Genomic DNA, 7,507 nt, shown 5'->3' on the forward strand with positions numbered 1-7,507 from the left:
CTTGGGCATGGAGCCTGTTCCAAGAGCCCACAGGCTCAGTCATGGAGGCTGGGAGGCTTTGGGGCTGTGGGGGCCAGCCCTGGTAGCTGCATCCGGCTGGGACGCTCTGCACCTGCAGCCAGGAGTTGTCCACGGGCCCCCATGGGCATGCTGATGGTGGTCATGCTGATGGTGGTCATGCTGATGGTGGTCATGCTGATGGTGGTCATGTTGATGTCTCTGATGATGCCAGGTGCCTCCTTCAGCATGTGGTGTGTGCACAGCATCTCATTGCACCGCTGTGCCTACTGTGCCAACTCTTCTATCAGCGTGCTCTGGTCCCCACATGAGTACAGGTTGGCCAGCAACTCCAAGAAGATGGACTCCTTGGTCTGCGAGTGGGCAAAGAGGGAAGGAGGTTGGGACCTGATGCTTGTGCCCCACTGGCCACCCCACCAGGCCCTGCTGGGGCTGTGTGCTGGACTTGGAGCCCTGAGTATGGCTTTTCAGATGTGGCTTTTACACCACTTAGACTCGAAGACCTGCCTCCCCACTGCCCTTTTCTCACTCAGATAGGGGAACAGGTCCAGAGGAAAAGTCACCTGTCCAAGGTCACAGATCTGGGAGGGGACCCAGGACCTATCATGCCACCAGGACACCTGTCTACTCAGTTTTTAATTTTTGGAGATAGGATCTCACTCTGTCACCAGGCTGGAGTACAGTGGGTGAGATCACTGCTCACTGCAGCCTCAACCTCCTGGGCTCAAAGTGATCCTCCAAGGTTAGCCCGTTGAGTAGCTAGCACTACAAGCACGTGCCACCACCAGGCCCAGCTATTTTTAAATTTTTTTTATAGAGACCAGGTCTCACTATGTTGCCCAAGGCTGATCTCAAACTCCTGGGCTCAAGCAATCCTTCTGTCTTGGCCTCCCAAAGTGCTGGGATTACAGGCATGGGCCACTGTGCCCAGTCCCATTATAGTTCTATGGGACAGCTCTGGTCTGGACCATGCCCCTCTCTCTAGACCTGGTCTCATAGGGCTGATTGGCATCTCCCCCAGGCCAACATGGCCACCTGCATCCCCAGTGCCACAGGAGCCCCCTGCCCCCATGAGGCGGTGCATGCATGTTGTTGATCATGAGGTGCATGGTGGTTTTGGGCATGAGACCAACCAGGAGGTCCCACATGGTCTTGCTGACAATGGCCACATAGGAGTCCACCAGGCTCTGGGTGGTCTCCATTTGTTGCTCCAGCTGTGGCTCCATGGAGTGCATGAAACTGTCAGAGCCATTCTCCTTGGCCTTGCTGGCCTGTCATGGAAAACACAAGGTCATAAGGGTGGGCAGGCCATGCAGTCAGGCTCCAGGCATCCCCAGGATCTCAGCCCCTTGAAGGGTACCTGGAACAGTGAGGCACAGGGAGAAGCAACTGGCCAGAACACACACTGAGCTCCCCACACACTCTAGAGGGTTTCAGGTCTCTGCCTCTCAGGACCCCAGACTCCCCTGATTCAGCCTCATCTTCATTCTGACTCAAGTACCCCAGAATTTGCCTCCATTTCCCAATCCAGAAATTGGAAAAGAACATCTTCAGGTCCTTTGCTTGAAGACCTGGCCAGAGCTGGTGCCAGGCTGCAGACACCTGGCAGGAGGCAAGAGAAGGGCATACTCACTTTCCCCTTGTCCTGGGAAGCCCATGCACCAACATTGCCACCACCGCTGCCACCTGAGAGCACAGCCAAAGTAGACACTCACAGGAAAAGGGGAAAGGTTGAGTGAACCTGGGACACTGCCCCCCAACTTTAATGTGTTGATGAATTCAATTTGCTAATATTTTGTGGAAGATTTTTGCATCGATATTCATCAGTGATATTGGCCTGTAGTTCCCTGTTTTGGATGTATCTTTGGTTTTGGTATCAGAGTAATACTAGCTTTGTAGAATGAGTTTGGAATAGTTTGGGTAAAGTCTCTAGTTTTGGAATAGTTTGGGTAAGGTTAGTATGAATTCTTCTTTAAATGTTTGGTAGAATTCAGCAGTGAAGCATCAGGTCCCAGGCTTTTCTTTGCTGGGAGACTTTTTCTTACCACTTTGATCTCATTATTTCTTATTGGTCTGTTGAGGTTTTGGATTTCATCATGGTTCAATCTTGGTAGGCTGGATGTGTCTAGAAATGTATCCATTTTTAGTAGATTTTCCTATTTCTTTGCATATAGTTGCTTATAATAGCCACTAGTGTTCCTGTGAATTTTTGTGATATCAGTTGTAATGTTTCCTTTTTCATCTTTGATTTTATTCACTTGAGTCTTCTCTCTTTTTTCCTTAGGCTAAAAGTTTGTCAATGTTGTTTATCTTTTCCAGAAACCAACTTTTCTTTTCATTGATGCTTTGTTTTCTTCATTTCAATTTCATTTATTTCTGCTCTGATCTTTATTATTTCTTTTCTTCTACTATTGGATTTGGTTTGCTCTTGCTTTTCTATTCCTTTAAGATGCATTGTTAGGTTGTTTATTTGATGCTTTTCTACTTTTTAAAAGTAGGTGTTAAAAAAAAAAGTAGGTGTTAACAGCCATAAACTTCCCTCTTAGTACTGCTTTTGTCGTTTCCCATAGGTTCTGGCATGTTCTGTTTCCATTATCATTTAAGAAATGTTTCAATTTCCTTCTTGATTTCTTCATTGACCCACTGGTCATTCCAGGGCATATTATTTAATCTCCATGTGTTTGTATAGTTTCCAACATTTCTCTTGTTACTAACTTCTAGTTGTATTCCATTGTGATCAGAGAAGATGTTTGATATTATTTCACTTTTCTCTAATGTTTTAAGGCATGTCGTGTGGCCTAACATATGGTCTATCCTTGAGAATGATCCATGTGCTGAGGAAAAAAAAATGTGTATTCTGTAGCCCACGAGAGAAGACACCCACCCCCACTCTGCTGCAACACACAGCGCTCTGCTCAGGGATGCGGCAGTGGTGTGCTCTCGTTACCCAAGGGGCTCTCTGTCAGGGAGGGAACAGAGTCTGTTCTGTAGTGTTTGACATTTTCTGTGGTGCAAATATTCCATGGCCGATTTCAAGCTGCCACCGTCTTCTCAGTCTGGGCTTGTTTGTACCCACCCTTGGGAAGGCTTTCCAGGTATTTGAAAGGATGTGGGTGTTGTGATCTAAACTGTGTCTTTCTTAGGGGACACTCCAAGCCCAGTTATGCTATGGTTCTTGCAGACTCATAGAGGAACTGCCTTGGTGGTCTCGGATAAGATCTGGAAGAATTCTCTGGGCTACCAGGGAGCAGAGACTCTTATTCTCTACCTGTAATTTCTCTCCAAAAAATAGTCTCTCTCTCTCTCTCTCTCTCTCTTTCTCTCTCTCTCTCACACTCTCTCTATTCCTCCCTCCGTCCTTCCCTCCCTCCCTTCCTTTCTCTCTCTCTGCTGAGCCACTTGGAGCTGGGGGTGGGCTGACACAACATCCCTATGGCCACCACCACTGGGACTGCACTGGGTCAGACCCAAAGCCAGCAAAGCACTGGGTCTCACTCAAGGCCCACTGTCAACACTACCTGGCTATTTCCTATGTTCACTCGAGGCCCTGGCAACCTAGTCAGCAGGCGGCAAAGCCAGCCAGACTTGTGTCTTTCCCTTCAGGGCAATGAGTTTCCTGAGGCCCTGGTAGGTCCGGAGATGCTGTCTGAGAGCCAGGGACTGGAGTAAAAAGCCATAGAAATTTACCTGGTGCTTTATTCTAAGGCGGCTGAGCTGACACTGAAACCATGAGACAAAGTCCTTTCCACTCTGCCTTTCCCTTTCCACAGGCAGAGGAACCTCACCCTGTGGCCACCACCACAGGCCCACAGGGAGTGCTGCCAGGCTACTGTTGATGTTTACTTAGGGCCCAAGGGCTTTTAAGTCACTTGCGGTGAATGCTTCCAGGCCCGGGACTCACCCTTCAGGGCAGTGGGCTCCCCTGCCCAGGGCAGGCCCAGAAATGCTGTCTAATAGCCAAGGCCTAAAGTCAGTGACCACAAGAGCCCATTTGGTGCTCTCTACCCCATTGTGGCCAGGCAGGTACCTAAGCTGCAAGACAAAGTCCCTTTTAGCAAGCAAAAGAAATCTCTCACCTTAGCCACCATAGCTGGGAATGTGCTGGGTCTCAGCTGAAGCCAGCCAGCTCGCAGTGGGAATGATTGGTAGAGACTACTATGCAGCCATCTTGCTCTGCCCCTCCTCCCTCACTTAACTTTACCTCCTAAGAGCCCTGTTTCCAAATACAATCACATAGGGGGTTAGGGCTCCAAGCATGAATTTTTGGGAGACACAATTCAGTATATAGCATTTAGACTTGGGAAGAGGGAGGAAAAGAACATGCACAGGAAGGTCACAGTGTAAGCAACAGTATGGAGGTGGGGAAGTTCAGCTCATGGATAGAAAAAATTGATCCAATTAGGCAGGGCCCACAGGGTAGGGTGGTGAGAGGTGGGCCACATCAGAAAGAACCTTGAATGCCAGGCCGAGGTGGGAGGCATTTCCTGTTGTGTAGAAGGTGCCATGAGGTGGTAGGGAGGGTAACATGATGAAAGGATATTTGGGAGGATGGATCTGGCATCAGTGATGGGTAGGGGTAAGGAGTGAACAAAGCTGGAAGCCAGGAAACTGGACACGTGACCCAGAGTTCAGGCTTAGGCTGTTCAAAGGCAGTTTCCACACTGAGTTCCAATGTGGATCCAAGCATGCAGTGAGTAGATGATTTAGAAAAGCAAAACAATTTCCTTCCCATTACAGTTTCCCAGTTGAGTTAATCACCAGAGTCCTATAAATCAGACAGTTGACCCGCCCCAAACTCTGTCCCTAGAAGCTGTGACCTAAAGGGAGCCCTTGTCCAGCTGTAGCCCTGGGACACTGCTGCCTGAGCAGGACTGCACCTGTTCCCTCCCAGGAGCCTCATCTCTGGCCAGGCTTTGGCTTCAAATGCCCTCAGCTTTGAGTTCAAAATCTGTTGGGTCAGATTCATGAGAGCTCTGGCCTTGTTTGGGTCAGGGATTCTTAAATAGCTTTTTTCAAGCAGGCAGTAGATCAACTCTGCTTGCTTACCTCTAAGAACAGGCTACAACTCACAGAAATCTGTTATACTCATAGTTACAGCTTCATTATATGGAAAGGATACAGATTAAAATCAGCCAGGGGAAGAAAGGCGTAGGGCTGAGTCCAGGAGGGCACCAGGCACGGAGTGTCCATTATCCCTTCCCCATGCAGTCAGAGTGCATTACCCTCCCGGCTTTGCTATGTGCCAATACACATGGAGTATTCCCAGCCAGGGAGGCTCCCTCCAGCCTCAGTGTTCAGGATTTTTACTGGAACTTCATCACAGAGGCATGCTTGATTGTCCATGTGGCTGCTCTCAGTTTCCAGTCTCCAGTCCTTCCAAGGGTGACCTAAAGCCTGGACTCTAAATCACATAGTCGCTTTTCCTGGCCTGGCTAGTCCCTACCCTAAATCTTATTATTAGACCATCCATCATGAGCCAAGATCCCCAGGCAAAGATATCAGGTATTACATGTTGATGGTTGCCTCCCAGGAGTCTAGGACAAAGGCCAGACCTCTTTTTGGTCAAGGTTAATATATATTTTTTTACTATACAACATGCCATCATTCTGTTATTTTTTCTGTTTTGTCTTCAAAATAACCCTAATTGGTGGGTAAGGATGTTTGTTATTATAAACAAGAGGGAAGATGCTTGGGCAAGGTTGCACAGTTGATCCGGGACTCATGGTACAAGACTCTTTCCACTCTCTGAGAGCCCCGAGTCCTGAGAAGAAGATGGAAACAAGGTGTGTATGTGTGTGTGTGCATGTGTGTGTTTGTGTGTGTAAATGCATATCTAATGAGTGTGTGGATATGTGTATGTCTCTGTGTGTGTGTATACATGTGGATGTCTGTGTGTCTATGTGTGTGTGTGTGTGTGTATACAGTGGTGCACACCTGTAATGCCAGCTACTCAGGAGGCAGACAGGGGAAGATCACTTGAACCCAGGAGTTTGAGAGAGAGAGAATGTTTCAATGATCTGTTTCTTGCAGTTAGAAGGAAAAACATGGGGCTGGGCATAAAGAGACAAAGCACAGCATAAAGAGGCAGAGAAATGTCTAATAAAAACAAGTGACCAATAATTAATTAGTTCATCTATAAAGAAATGTAGCACTTTAGCAGCAGATTAAAATTGGAAGATAATTTCTTCTAGAACCCTGATAATCTTTGTGAGAAAACTGTTGGCCACATATGTTAATTGCCAAAACTCACAGGGCCCTGTGCAACAGAACTGAGGAGTAAAACCATCTTTTTAAAACTCACTATGCCACAAGCAGCATTCAACTCTTTCTCAACCAAGACTTCACAAACCTATCTCCAGCTTCCAGATGGTGAGGGAAGGTGTGATGAGATTTTACGATAAATTGTGCCTGTCTCTGAGCCCATCTCCTCCTATTGAAGAGAAGGAAAATGAGGCGAGTGCCTTACAGCCCTGCTGACAAAAGTCACAAGAGAAGCAAATGATTATTATTTAAAACCAGAGACACCTATAATTTATTCATGAATGCCACACATTCTATATTAGATCTTCTATTTCAATTTACTTGTATTCTTTGAAGCAAATTTATAAGATTCAAATTATTCAGAAAATGCTCTCAAGTAAATAGAAGAAAACACTTTAACCACAGGAAGTATCACGCTACACAATATGGTGTGGTGGTGAAGGGTGCAGGCTCTAAAACCAGAAAACACAGGTTCAAGTCCTGGCTCCACCACCTTGGGAAAGTTATGTGGTCTCTTTGTGCCTAAATTTCTCCATCTAAAATGTGGGGATGACAATAACAGTGTCTATTTCACAGAGTTGTTTTGATGAAAATAATATATGTAAAGCACTTTGAACAGCAGTTATTGCTATATAAATGTTTGCTATAGTTATTTTAACATTTCAGATTATAAATATCTACCCTGTTATTCAGATAACAAGAGCCCCTAAACTGATAACATGATGAAGAGCTTCTGGGTTTCTTAATTTCCATCAGTTTTGTGAGGGAAAAAATACCACATGAAGAAGAGCAACTGAAGCAGGCGTGAGAAGGAAGCTTGGCTTAAGATTGGGGGGCTTGGGTTTATCAGGCTTTTGTCTTCTAAAAATGTCCTAAGCTCCACTGATAAGAAGATGTTCAATATCAATCTAGCTAAAAAGGACCAATAGACTCCACAAGACACTGAGTTAGACATAAAAATAGAAGGGTAATAAATGAAATATGTAAAACTACACAACCAGAAAAATAAACAACTACCAGCACCCAAAACATGCCTAAATCCCACAGGATTATGTTGAATGAAAGAAGCCAGCCACAAACGCGCACATACTGAATGATTCCACTTACATGAAGTTCAAGAACAGGTGAAACATGGTGATTCCACTTACATGAAGTTCAAGAACATGGTGACAGGGGTCAGTATCATGGTTAACTTTGAGGGGACAGCAACTGAAAAGGGGCAAGAGGG

Source organism: Colobus angolensis, unplaced genomic scaffold, assembly GCF_000951035.1.
Source record: "Colobus angolensis palliatus isolate OR3802 unplaced genomic scaffold, Cang.pa_1.0 Scaffold99, whole genome shotgun sequence".
NCBI lineage: Eukaryota > Metazoa > Chordata > Mammalia > Primates > Cercopithecidae > Colobus > Colobus angolensis.